We start from the raw sequence: 14,659 nt of genomic DNA on the forward strand, positions 1-14,659 counted from the left end.
TACGGACCCAAGCACACGGAAGCATAATTGGGAGACTTAGTGTGTCCAGAAAACATCTCAGCATTAGATGATGCCACATGCAAATCTGGAGAATTATTTTCTAGTTCCTCTTGGGTAGGCTGTTTTGTAATAGCTGAGCAGCTTCTTTAACCTGAGTTTCTTCATTCATACAATGGGGATACACTAAGCCCTCCATATCCATGGGATTCAACCAACAATAGATCAAAAATATTTGGAAAAAAATTACATCTGTATTGAAGATGTACAGATTTTCTTGTCAGCACTTCCTAAACAATACAGCATAATAACTATTTACATAGCATTCACATTGTACTGGGAACTATAAGTAATCTAGAGAGGATCTAAAGTATAGGGAGAAAAAATAAGGTATATGGATGATGTGCATAGATTATTTGCAAACACTACAGCCTTTTGTATAAGGCACTCAAGTATCATTAGATCTTGGGGGAGTGAGGAGCAGTGTCCTGGAACCAACCTCCAGCGAACGCCAAGGGACCACTATAATAATAGTGCTTCATCCATCACAAGGTTGCGGAAAGGATTAAAAGATAAAGCAAACTGCTCAGAGACACAAGAAATTTGGTGTGGTGCCTGGCACCCTTCCAAGCAATTGTTGGAAGGTAACCACCATTATTATTACCATATGGAGTATTCAGTAAAACCATTAACTGTGCATGACATGCACATTTTGTTCCTTGTGTGTTCAAGGACTTAAAGTTAAATCTTCAAGATATTCCCAAATGGAAGCGTGCTGAACACAAAGTCAAACCCAGATTGAACACTATGTTCAAAGATAGTTTTCAAACTGTTACAGTATCCAGGCACATGAAACAAAGCTCAGGAACTCAAAAGGGTCCTGTGAACTGAATCGATCCTCTGGAGTCAGGGAAAAACATCCATACCCAGCACATGGTGGAAGTTCATTTTAAAGTCAGGGGCTATGGGGTGGACTTTACTGACCCCTGGTCTACATTCATCCATTCAGCAAATGTATACTATTTATCTTCTACATCACAGATAACATGCTAGACACCTGGAGATGTAGCTATAAACAGAATAAAGTTCTTTACATAATGAATCTCACATTGCATCATGAAGCTACTTGTTATGTATTTCCCACACAGAAGAGGTCAAAGGAAGACAGTTTTCAGAGAGGAGAGTAATCCTTGAGGTGAAGTGCCACTGATAGTTTGAGTAAGCTGAGGACTAAAATTAGCCATTGTGTTTAACAAAGAAATTATGGATGAGTTTGACAAGAACAGCCACAACAGAATGATAAGGATGGAAACCTGACTGGAGTGGGCACAAGAAGGACACAGAGGCAAGGAAGTGAGTCTGTGAGGCAGAGCAGGAAGATGGCCATAAAGGGACAGCAGTAGGGAGGTGGCAGCTGCAGGAGTGGGACTGGGTTGTGTTAAGATGGAGAGATTAGTGACAATGGGACATTGTGACACAAGAGAATGAGAAATGGTGTTCTAGAGAATTAACAGGACACCAGTCTCAGCACCCAGGTGAGCAGGTCCTATCTCTGGAAAGGAACAGAGAGAGGGCAGAGAAAAAGGGCACAGGTGTATTTTAGGAAAATGAACCAGTTTGGGTTTTTTTTCTGGTTGCTTCCTTGTTCTCACTAAAATCAGAAGGAGGAGGATCATCAGGTAGGAATAAGGAAAGAAGAATTCCAGTGACAAGATGAGAATGTTTGTAATGGCCATCACATAGGGGAGGAGATTTTCCCAGAAGGATCTGTGGTTAGTCCTGGCTCATCTACCCAGGGGCCCTTCAAGCTGGCCTCGGCCTCTGATACAATCAACTTAGTGTAAGAGCTGGCCTTAGAGATGCAAGTCATGGCATGCTCCCTGGACACATCTTCCTAGCTTCCCGCACCAGTGAGCTGCTATGTGTTGGACAACGTGGTTTCCCTAGAATGATCTACAGGCATCAATCCCTAGAATAAGGTGAAGGAAGGGACAAAGAGTCTTAAATTAGTCCTGGACACCTAATGCTAGGTGACTAGCATTTTTACCAGAGAATGAAGTCCAAAAGTCACATACTGTTTGGGCTGCCAGAGTCCCCTCTCCTTTTAGAAGTTCTCTTCCATGACTGTATATTCACTCTGCCCTGTAGAGTTGGAAGACAGTGCCAATGCTGCAGCACCATCTGTTTGGGCCCTAGCATATGCCAGGCCCTATGCTCAGAGCACTTAGCACATTTGCTCTCCTGTTACCATGAATATCAGTCCAGCAGTTGGTCCTGATGTTGATTCATCTCACACATGAAGCACACATGAGGCAGTGAGTTGCAGGTCATGTAGCAAAAAGCACCACTAGTTGGCAGCCCCTCCAGTACACTGAAAATGTGCCTGATTCAGCATCTTGTACAGCAATTAATTACTAGGAAGAATGTATGCAATGTGTTAATTATTGAAAGTGTCCTACCAATTTGGTTTAAACTGTCTCATTGCTATTTGTTTCTCAATAAAATTATGGGAAAAAAGTGGTTAGGATAGATATATAGCTACATTCTCTTAATAAATAGTGATTTGTTCTAATGGTGTTTGTAGATAGGATATCATGTCCACATCTTGTACAGCAATTAAACACTGGGAGAAATGTATGCAATGTGTTAATTGTTGAAACTGTCCTACTATTTTGATTTGAAACTGTCTCATTGCTATTTGTATGTCAATAAAATTAAGAAAAAAAAAAGAAAAGAAAATGTGCCTGATTCAATTAGATGTTGAGTTTGACCACAAGTAACAGAAACTCTCAAAATATTGGCTTAAACAAACTAGGGGCCTCATTTTTCTCATGTAAAGAAACCCAGTGGTAAGCCTCTCAGTACTGGAACAGCAGCCACACTACACATCTAGAACTGATATTTCTTCTAGCTATTTGCTTCCTGGCCCTTGGTTTGTGTTTTTCGTCCTCATGGTCATTGCATGACTATTAAACTCTGACTCTAACTCCAAGACCATAACAGCATTCCAGGCAGAAGAGAGGGAGTACCCAGGGCTTTCATCCATCAGAAGACCTCTGCTGTCAAAACACATCCTCCAGCATTCCAGGGAACTCCCTAAGGATCTGGAACTTCACAAAGTTGTGGGCACAATCCCACCCAGGATGTATTTCACCTCCACCCTTGGGAACTAGAAGCATCCCTCTTTACTACAAAAAAGAGACAAAAGAACTAGGCTTCTAATGAAACAAGATATTAGATTTTCATACACGTGAGTCCAGGCAGCTAACCTCAGTGTACTGATACAAAGACATGATGGTAGGAAGAGGCCATGGGGACATCAAGGACAACCAGATCTGACCACACAACTGCAGAGGAAGCTCTATCAAATTTGCTTTTCATTAGGACATTAATTAAAATCCCAAATGGTGACCATTCATCAAGGGACATTCTGACCTTATCTACTCCCATTTTTAATAGTCTTATGTTTTTAGGAAAACAGTTTTAGGTTACAGGAAAATTGAGCAGAAAGTACAGAGAGTTCCCAAAGATGCACTCCTGCCCTCCCCCATCATTTCTCTCTGTTAGTAACATCTTGCTCTGTGCATTTGTTACCAATGATGAGCCAGGATGGATACACTGAAGTCCAGAGTTTATACCAGGGCTCACTCTTCATGTTGTACCTTCTGTGGGTTTTGACAAATACATATGGAGTCCTCCTTATGGTGTCACATAGAATTGCTCCTCTGACCCCCAAATTTCAGGTTTTCTCCTTGCTCATCCCTCCCTCTGTCTTCCGGAACTCCAAGCAACCAGAAATCTCTGTGCCAACTCTGTAATTTTGCCTTTTTCAAGATACTCATAGCTGGACTTTTATAGTTTGCAGACTTTTTAAACTGGCTTCTTCCACTTAACAATATGCATTCATGATTCTTCCATGTCTTTTGTGACTTGGTAGCCTTTGGTACTCTGCTTACCCACGTGCCTACTGAATGATGTGTTGTTTATATCCAGGTTTTGGCAGCTATAAGCAAAGTTGCTATAAACATTCACATGCAGGTTTTAGCGTGGACATATATTCTCAGCTCCTTTGGGTAAGTACAAAAGAACATGGTTGTTGGTGTCTATGCTAAGAGCAGGTTTTCCTTTATAAGAAACTGTCAAATTGACTTCCAAAGTGTTGTCCCACATTTCATTCCCACCAGCAATAAATGAAAGTTCCAGTTGCTTCACGTATTGCCAATGGTGTGTTGTCAGTATTTTATAATTCACGCATTCAACCAGTATTTACTGCACACATACTTGATGTCATGTACAAGAGTCCACCTGAAACTTCTAGGTGCTTAAAGTTCAGAATGTCCTCAGGGTCTCGAGGGAAAGTTTCAGAAGTTCTGCCTCCTTTGATCAATGCCTTTGAACTCGAGCTGGGATTCACGTTGGCTGGAATGTTTATTAAAAGTTTGGGGGGGAGGGCTGCTCAGATAGAGTTTCTGATTCTGAAACTAGGACAAACTCCAAGAATTTGTGCCTCTAACAAGTTTCCCAGCTGACACTGCTGCTGGGCCAGGGATAAGTCCTTGAAAACTCACTGATGTAGGTGCTTCTGGTGAAAAGAAAAGCACTGACTGGGATGGCACCTCCCCCACACTGAGCTGTCTCTGGAAGCACCTAATCCTGCGTATCAGGAAAGTTCATAATGTCTGCCTTTTGCCTGCCCTGGAAAGAAGGTCTTGATCCCCTAGAAAGCAGCAGAGTTTAAACCTTGTTTTCCATCCAGAGCAGAAAACCATTTGTTAAACACGTTATGTGTCATCCTCTGGGAAAACAGAGCTGGGTGGGAGCTCTGGCATGGAAACGCCTTCTGGAATGTCCCGCAGGTGTTGATGTCAGAGGGTGTGCTAATGCATTTTGATGGGCACTGATCATGCTTGGTTGGTTGATTGGTTTCAGTAGATGCTTCCTCTCCTGGTGCTAGAGTTTGTGCTGACCCACCAAATGCCAGGTGACCCCATGGACTGATTATTCATGGCTAACTTCTCAAGAGCAATGTCATCTGTGGAACAGACCTGACTGTGACCCCAAGAGTCAGCCCATTCCACAGCCACCTCTTTGGTCTGCCTTGACAGTTATTAATTACAGCCTCCAGAGCACTGTGCCCCAGCAGTCACTTGATGACAAGGTCATCTGACAGACACGGAGTGTTGTGGTTGTTTTGCTCACCAGCACACGCTGCACCCAATTGTGCCAGACCCCATAGGACATTCTCAATGCTTCTTAATCTTCCCCACGCCCCCTGGAGGTGATTTGTATCCCCCTCCTAATTAAATGTATCCCAATGTACAGCTGATGAAGAAACAGCCTCAGTGCAGATTAGACCTTCATTCCAAGTCACAAGACTGGAAGCGACAGAGCTAAGATTCTAACTCAGGTCATCCGATCTTGCAGACTTGGTATGGAATGGTAGATCTAAGCAGAGCTACCAAGACATGGACCCTGAGAATAGAAAAGATTTAGAATCAAGACTTCTAAGATACACACCTCCAGTTGGAAGTCTCTTCCTACTTTCCCATGCCCAGGAAGCTCTCTGTACTCCTCACAAGCAGCACTGTTCTTAGAACATGGAGAATAGGGCTTCTTGCACCCCATTGCTCATCCACCCCAGAGTCTTGCTCCAAGTAGGCACTGAAAAGCATGGATGTTTAGGAAATGAATGGGTAGATTGCCACAGGCCAGGCTGCACACTGCTAGCACCCAGATCTTGTTCCTACTAAATAATCTAGGACTCTCTGGAAAATGGTATATTCTAAGACTGGGGCAGGAAACATGCAAGATAAGCCTGAGGCATTTTGTAGTGCCTGAAAAGTAATGAAGTGAAAATAAAAACAAACTAAAAAGCCACAATAATAGTGGTATGTCAAAGGGAAACAAAAAAGCAGAATGAACTATCACTAGCCAAAGCCAAAGTAATTTGAACAAGAACAACAAAAAAATCATACTGAATTATAATCGAAAATATAAAATGAGCATTTATGTGTCCATGTGGATATAAACAAATGATTGAATGTATAAATAAATATACAACTAGGAGAGAACAGGCAAAGCTCCAGTGTGGGGAGATTCCCAGCAATGGACGTAGATATTCTCTCCTCAATAAGTTAGAGCATAAATCATAATGGATCCCTTCCAAAGAGTGCACGAGTGACTACAGTGGAGAAATCCAGCAAGCACTAGCCTACCTGGGTGGTGGAGGTCAACATCGATGCTGGTAAATCATGTTGTAGTACATAGCCTTGACACCATTTGATGAAAATTACATTTTACCTCTCTGTTCCTCCTCTTCCACATCCATACATAACCCTAGTTAAATTATGAGGAGAAAAAAATAGGACAAATCCTAATTCTAGATCCTACAAATAGCCTGACTAGTTCTCTTTGGAGCTATCATCAAAAAGAAAGAAAGTCTGAGGTACTGTCACAGTCAAGAGAAGCATAAAGAGACACAGTGATTAGATGTAATGTACTATGCTGGATGGGATTCTAGAATCAAAAGAAAAAAAAACAAGGGCCAGCCAGATAGCTCAGTGGATTAAAGCATCTGCTTAAGCAGATACAGGGGCCGGGGTTCAATCCCCAGTATGCCATGTGGGCCCCCCTGGGGCACGCTGAGACTCCAACTGAAACTGGGCATGGTGGCATGTGCCTGTAATCCCAGCACTTGTGAGGCTGAAAGAAACAGGAGGATTACTATGAGTCTAATCTGTGTAGTGAGACCCTGTAGACCCTGTAGTAAATACATTTTTATTCTTTTATTGATTGATTGATTGATTGCGGAACCGGGAATTGAACTCAAGCCCTTGCATTTGCCAGGGAAGCACTTATTCCACTGAGCCATCTCCCCAGCCCCTAATACATTTTTTAAAAAAGAAATACATACAAGAACACTAGGAGAAGCTGAAAAAAATATTAATAAACTGTGGGCTTCAGTTAGTAATAATACACCACCATTGGTTCATTAGCAATGACGAATGTACTAAGGGGAAAGTGGATGTGTGAGGTAGATGGTACTCTCTGTACCATCTTTTCCTTTTCTTTCTTTCTTCTTCTTCTTCTTTTTTTTTTTTTTTTTTTTTTTTTTTTGTAAACTTCAAACTGTTTTAAAATATGAAAATTTAATTTGGGGAGAAAAGGGCCAGATCATACTATTTAGAAATTGGGATTCCAGGTGGGCTCCACTCTGTATGTGGAGGAGGGAGGAAGTCTAGAGAATGGAAACAAGCTATTTACAGTTCTCAGTATGAGCTGTGTCCCCATAAAGAATGCAATTTTATAAATGGAGTTTTTCCAGTAGTTGTTACTTTCTCGCCCATGTTAGGTCAATAGATCAACAAAAAATGTATAAGTTAGTAGAACTCTGCAAAGGTAGACTTTCCTATGGAAAGAACCAACATGGTTTAATAAAGACCCAGAATTTCTGAAGTGTGTGGTCCCCTTCTTAGTGGCTCTCAAAGAAGTCCTAATTGCATCTCTATCCTACATTCGAACCACAGCAGGTCGATGGCCAAGCACTGTAGTTTTTCATGAAGATCTGCTCTTGGCTTAATTTTCTTTTGATTGTCATGAATCATCTTCAAGCAATGATTCCCCTGAAAGATGCCCAAAGGCAGGTGGTTGATGTGATGAAACAGAGTCCCATGGGTCAGTGGGTTCCATGTTTGACAGCAAGAGTCACTGCTGCCATAGTCTGGAGGGAGCAGTGTAAGAGTCAAATCCATCGCTTCTCCTTCCCTTCTGCAGCTCAGGGGGGTGGGGGGAGCAGCTGAGTTCTCTAGATGAGCTTCCTGATGAGCCTGGCCAAGTGCACATTGGCAGGAGATGGGAAGTTGGAAGGAAGGAAAGGGCAGAGTATCTCTCTGTCTCACCAGGCCCATCCCCTACATGGCTCCAGCTCCCTCCTGACATGCTCATCATGGTACTGAGTGGTCCAGCTCCTGGCTCTGATACATTGCTTCTTTTTTATGTATTTAGCACAGGGTCTACAGGATCTCACTACATAGATCAGATGCATAGTGATCTTCCTATTTTCAGCCTCCTAAGTGTTGGGATTGCAGGCAAACACTGCCACGCCTAGACGCAGTCACCATCTCAGTGTGCTCTGGCAGCAGGGTCAGCATGGCAAACAGGATCAAATCCTGGTCCCTGTGTTTGCCTAAGCAGGTGCTTTAATCTGATGAGCTATCTGGCCGGCCCTTTAGCTATCTGGCTGTCACTCATCACTTCTTTGACATATTCTGCCCCCCATGCCTAGAGGTGCAGTGGTTTCTTGTTGTTACTGATTTCTGGGTCTTTTCATTGCCGTTTGGCTTCTCAGTGCTTTTACTTTCTGCTTAACCAGTTCCCTGAATTAAATAGCCAGTGCTTAAAATACTTAGCATAGATTCTGACTTCCTGGTGAAAGTTTGCCATATCTAAATTCTGATCTGTTTTTATTCCCATCCAGTCCAAGAAAGGGAAACACACACACACACACACACACACACACACACACACTCATTATGAAAGCACATTGCACTGTCTTCCCAATGTTGCCTCTTCACAGGTAGTATGTTTTAGGAACATAGGTACAGCCACCTGGTTTAGGTAGATACCTACCACTATGATGAAGCCAGGAAGCTCTAAAAAGATCCAAGAGTATGCTCTAGAAGTATGACTGAACTTTCTATGTCCTCCTGGACCAATAACCACAGCAAAATTATTCAATGTATCTGCTCTAAAACTAACAAAATTTCTGCCTGCACACTTTCAAGCCTTCCCATGGTCACAAAGTAATAAAGAGATATTCTTCTTCGGCCACTACAGTGTCACAGTGGGGTCACTCCTGTACCTCTTGGTTTACTAGGTAAACTAAAAGCAGCATTTTTTTTTTCTGTATTTGGAACAAGGTCTACAGGGTTTACAGGGTCTCCCTCCAAAGATCGGACTCAAAGTGATTCTCCTGTTTTCAGCCTCCCAAGTGCTGGATTACAGGTGCACACCACTGTGCACAGTCTCCATCGCCAGTCTCAGTGCATCCCAGGGGAGGGGCCGCCACTGCACAGCACGCAGGGATTGAACCTGGCTGCTGCGCTCTGCCTAAGCAGGTGCTTTAGTCCACTAAGCTATCAGGCCTGCCCGCAGCATCTTTGACAACTACAAGATGCCACTGTTGGTAAGAAAAAGGTGTTATGCCTTTGGTTCAATACTGGCTGCTTCCTTTATCTTATTGATATGTTCTAATCCTTAGAACCATTTGGGAACTTTGAGACAGGTTCTTGTAGTAATAAAGTGTTATTTGGATAGAAGGCTCTTATTATTTGGGGGATGTGTACTTATTTCATTTAATTCCATAAATTTTAAAATTAAAACATTCGTATTGTCCTTTTTAAAAAAAAGGCAATTTGACCCACTCAAACTCACCAGAAAAGAATCAAGGTGAATTAGTCCCTTGCTATGTAAATCTGATGCCGGCGTCCTTCAGGTAACAAACATCAGTTCTGGTTTGTTATAGTATGAATCACAGAGCACATATTCTTAGAGGACCTGGAAATGCAGATTCTTTTAGGCAATACCATGTGCAGAAATGAGTGCACGAATGTATAAGAACACACCTATTCTGTAGTGTAAATGGTGAGCAGTAAGTTTTACTACATTGCTTTTCTAGCACCAAAAACTGTTTCACTTTAGAGAAACAAGAGATGCAGCCAACATCTTTATCGTCCTTCTGTTTTTATCAACATGCTGCAATCACTTTCATGGAAGGACAAATTCCTCCCCAGAAGATACCCAGAAACAATGTCTTAGAAATACCGTTCTTGAACAGATAACAAATCATAACTCCAAAAGAACAAGATACACATATTCATCGGAAAACCAAAGGCTTGACACACAGTCCTTGTCTTCTTTGGCTCAACTTGCCCCACACTAGGCACACAAACAAATGAGTTTCCGTGCACATCAGCAAAAGAAATCATATTCTCCATGCATGTTCTTACTTCCAGTGGCTCCCAAACTTTGGGGCATACCAGGATGTCCCAGGAGCTCAGCGCAGTCCATGTACTCGATGCCAGCTCTACACATTTGGTAGGTGGTCAAGAGCCCAGGAATCTGCAGGCAGGGCAAGCCCCCACTCTGCTGCTAGTAGTTCTCCAGACCATGCCTTGTAGAAGAATGGATAAGGCAACACTCAGCGGACCACATACCCACAACCCTTGGACACAAGATACTCTTACCTTAAAATAAATTTCACTCTTAATTAGCCAAGGCCACCAGTAGCACAGTAGCTGTATTAACTGCTTTAGATAAAGGATCCTAACACAGCTATACCTCTTCTGGGTATTTTGCCAAGAGTTATATCATATTACAGAGATATAAACATGGGTATGTCTATGTTTTATACCAATGTTTATAATAGCATAATTTACAATTCCTAAATCTTAGGAAGTCCAGTAAGTACATCAACAGACGAATCTATAGAGGGAAATGTGGTGATGTTATCCATTTTTTATGTTGTAAAGATTCAACTGGCAAGATCTGTGTGAGTATACTTGTAGACTTTCTGTTCGGTATGACTGATTTATATGTGGTCTCTTCACTAATACAGCACTACCTTGAAAAGAATATCTTTGTTAAGTGTTAAATTTATTTTCCCCCACTTTTTTCCTTTTTCACAATTGTTCTAGGTGTGCTAATTCTCTTGCCCCTCCAAGCAAATCTTAGAGTCACTTTGTTAATATCTACAAAATTATTGTTCCATAGACCTGCCCTGAAAGCATCCTGCATATCCCCCCAAAAAATTTATTGTTCCAGGATTTTGATTGGTATTCCATTAAATCTGTAGATCAGTTTTCAGAGAATATATTTTACCTTTATTATGTTGAATCCTAGCCTCTAAGAGTATACTATTTCTTCCTACTTAAGTTTTCTTTGGTCAGCATTTTTATAAATTTCATTATAGAACTCACATAATTTTTTCTATAACCATAAATGGATAAATGGAATTGCTGTTTTTTAAAAAATAAAACAGGGACCAGTGAGGCAGCTAAGCAGACTAAAGTGCCTGCTTAGGCAAGCTCATGCAAGCCCGGGGACCACAATTCCATCCCTGGTACCACGTGCCATGCTGGCCCCACCTCCAGGGCTGGCTGAGCTGGCCACAATCTGGACATGGTGGTGCACACCTATAATCCCACCGCTTGGGAGGCTGAAAGCAGGAGGATCACTAGGAGTCCAAGTTGTGTAGTGAGACCCTGTAACAACCAAATATATTTTTAAAAATAAAATAAAATAAATTAATTAATCAAATAAAAATAACTGGAAACAGAAAAAGGAAATATATGTACAATGGACTGCTACTCAGTAATAAGGGAGGATAAATTTGGGTCATTTGAAGGAAAATGGATGCACCCTGAAACCATAAGGCTAAGCAAAATCAATCAAGCACAGGTTAACTGTCACATAGTTTTTCTTATGTGAGAAACCCTGAGAACAAATAATTTAAAGAGCAAAATGAAAGCCAGACAAAAGGAAACTGGGAGTTGGACCTCTTACAGCTGGGAAGGGGGCCGAGGATAGGAATGCAGGAAGGGGGGAGGAGGGGATGGGAAGAGAAAGTGAGAAGGACCAAGAGGAGGTCCATGTATGTGCCAGCTCCCCACGGTGAATGGCTTAATAGGTATCGAAAATGTGTACTAATTTTTAAAAATCTATTTACAAAAAAGAAGGACAAAGGAAAGGGATCATAGGACAAGGACCAAAAACATCCCTCCCTTGGTCTGTACATAAAGGACCGCCATGCCTTTGCTTGTGTGACACTCTTGGGAGAACACCTGGAGTGCCTCTTGCACTTTCATTCCATCTGCTCTTCTCCAAAAATGAAAGATCACTGGAAGAGAAGTCACTTGCCTTCCTCAGCCAGGCTTCCTGCAGAGAGCCTGCGAGGGTTTTCCAGAGTGCGACAGCCTACCCACAGCCTAGCCAGAGGCACCTTACTGCGCGGTGCCCTGGACAAGCTTTGAAGGTCAAGCCCAAATCTGCAAGCCAGCCTTGGAGTATCTGTGACTGAGACCTGCCAGCTCATGTGCCAGGAATGTCTAGTTCCTTCCTCATGCAGAGTGTTGGTGTTTAATGAAAAAACACAGCCCTGAAAAATGAGACATCCCATGCATTATCCATATTCATGAAAATTGGAACAATACTCCAGGAAAAGCAGATGCCTGTTGTCCTCAGCACTTCACCTTTTTCATGTGGCTATTTAATATAAATGTCCTAGAAGTGCTTCCACAAGGATCTATCAGATGGCAGCCTCTGCCAAGCCTCTCTGCCTGTTTTTGTCTTGCAGCCTGATGCTAGGCACTGGGAAGGGAATATGGGGGTGGCAAATTAAACAAATCCTTTAAAAACAAGATTCTGGCTTGGACTTTCACTGCCCAGATTACCAAGCAGATAGGCATTTTATTTTGCTAACTGAAAAGGCTAGTTTATATCTTTCCTGGGTCATTTTCTAACCTAAGTGCTGTGGAAACATTCTCCAAGAAAAAGACTTTCTTGTTTGTTTGCCCTTTATATTGCTACTGGTCATCCCACTTGCAGAATTTAGGCAGTGATCTGCTACTTCCGCTTGGGGACAGGCCAGCTTGCAAAGCCCTCTGTGAGGGCACATGGGTTTCATCAGATCACAGTCAGCACAGAAGCCCTTCATGGTACCATGTTGTAACTTGCAGCTGGAGTGGTAGCTCAGCAGTCTCAGTGCCTGCCTGGCAAGCACAAGGACTCAGGTTCAATCCCCAGTACCACATGGGCATGCCATGCTAGCCCTGAAACCAGGCATGGTGGGGCACACCTGTAATCCCAGTGCTGGGGTTACTGGACAGGAGGATCACCATGAGTCTGAACTGCATAGTGAGACCCTGTAATTAATTTAATAAATAAATAAATAAGTTGGGCCACATTCCAAGCCCCCCCCCCTTTTTTGGCAGAACCAGGGATTGAACTGGGCCCCTCTGCTTGACAGACAAGTGCTTATTCCACTGAGCCATCTCCCCAGCCCCACCAAGCCCATCTTGGGGGATAGAAATGGTTCATCTCTCTTGTTTCGCCAGGTAGCAAACTACACTTAACCCAAACTACACACATTCTTTGGAGTAGTCTTTTTATTTGTTTGGGGTTCTATTTTTTTTCTGTCAAGCACCTGACAGTTTTCCCCTGAAAGGAATCCATGAAAAGATGGCTTCCCAAGAGCAACTAGAAATTCCTATTCGATGACTAATTTTAAAGTGTCAGTCCAACCGGGCTAAAGAATGCCCACATAGCTACTAAAATACTTCGGGGTGTGTCTGGGAAGGTATCATGAACATTAGACCCCACAGTCTGAAAAGAACAGCCTTGCCATCATGGTTAGACATTGTCCAACTTACTGAGGTCCCAAAGAGAACAAAATGGTGGGGAAAGGGTGAGTGAGCCCTCTCCTTTTGAGCATGGACATCACCTTTGCCTGCCTTCTGGTACTGGGCTGGCTCTCAAGGATTTAAGCTCTGAAATTTACACCATCGTCCTCCCCAGACTCCTCTTCTCCAGCCTTTGGCCTCAGACTGAACTATACTGCCAGCTCTTCTGTGTCCACAGCTTACAGGTGGCAGGTGAGACTGTTGAGCTGGACAGAGTCATTCCCAGGTATGTGTGGGGGATGAGTTCCAGGATGGCCCACAATACCAGAACCTGCAGAGGCTCAAGTGCCTTATTTAAAATAGCATAATAATGGTTTGGATAACTGTACTGTGGATTTCTGCTGGTCTATGGAAAAGAGCAGTTAATGCTTAATTTGTTTTCTCTTCTTTTTCTCAATTCCTTTTCATTTTTCTCTTCCTAATTTCATTTTTTATGAGCACAATATATTTATTGAGGAGGAGAAAGCTCTTGTCCAAGAAAGGGACAAGAGGGGGGCCCGAGCGGATTGTCCCCAGTCTCTTCTTAATTTCTTGCATTTCTTTCCTTCTTCCAATTTTACATGCATATATTTTATAGTATGAACAACTAACTTGAAGACAACATTATGCATTACAACAATTAGTGAAATTCTGTGTCATTTGTAACTTCTGTTTTAATACTATTGTGTCCTCTCTTTAAAAATAAAAACATTTAAAAATAAATAAAATAGCATAATAATTTCATATTAACCTCTCTACATCCCTTTATATAATCTAAATTATCTCTAGATTATTTATAATACTCAAATGCAATTTGAATGTCACATGAATAGCTGTTACATACTGTATTGTTTGGGAAAATAATGACAAGAAAAAGTCTTCACATATTTGGTACAGCTATAATTTTTTAAAAATATTTTTAATCAGTAGTTGGCTGAATTTGCAGAGGCAGAGCCCACAGAGAGAGCAACTGTGGATCTCCTGCTAGTTCTGCTTCAGTGGACATTCCCAACACCCTGCAGTGGGTCCACGGAGATCTCTCTGTGCTTCTCAGAAAATAAAGGTAAGGGAGGAGGGCCTGGCCAGGATCTTCCCTCCTGGGATCTGACTCTGCTCAAGTGCTGACTTTCCTGCCTTGCCTTGCCTTGCCTTGCCTTGCCTTGCCTTGCCTTGCCTTGCCTTGCCTTGCCTTGCCTTGCCTTGCCTTGCCTTGCCTTGCCTTGCCT

The sequence above is a fragment of the Octodon degus genome, unplaced genomic scaffold, assembly GCF_000260255.1.
Source record: "Octodon degus isolate 3935 unplaced genomic scaffold, OctDeg1.0 scaffold00225, whole genome shotgun sequence".
Classification (NCBI taxonomy): domain Eukaryota; kingdom Metazoa; phylum Chordata; class Mammalia; order Rodentia; family Octodontidae; genus Octodon; species Octodon degus.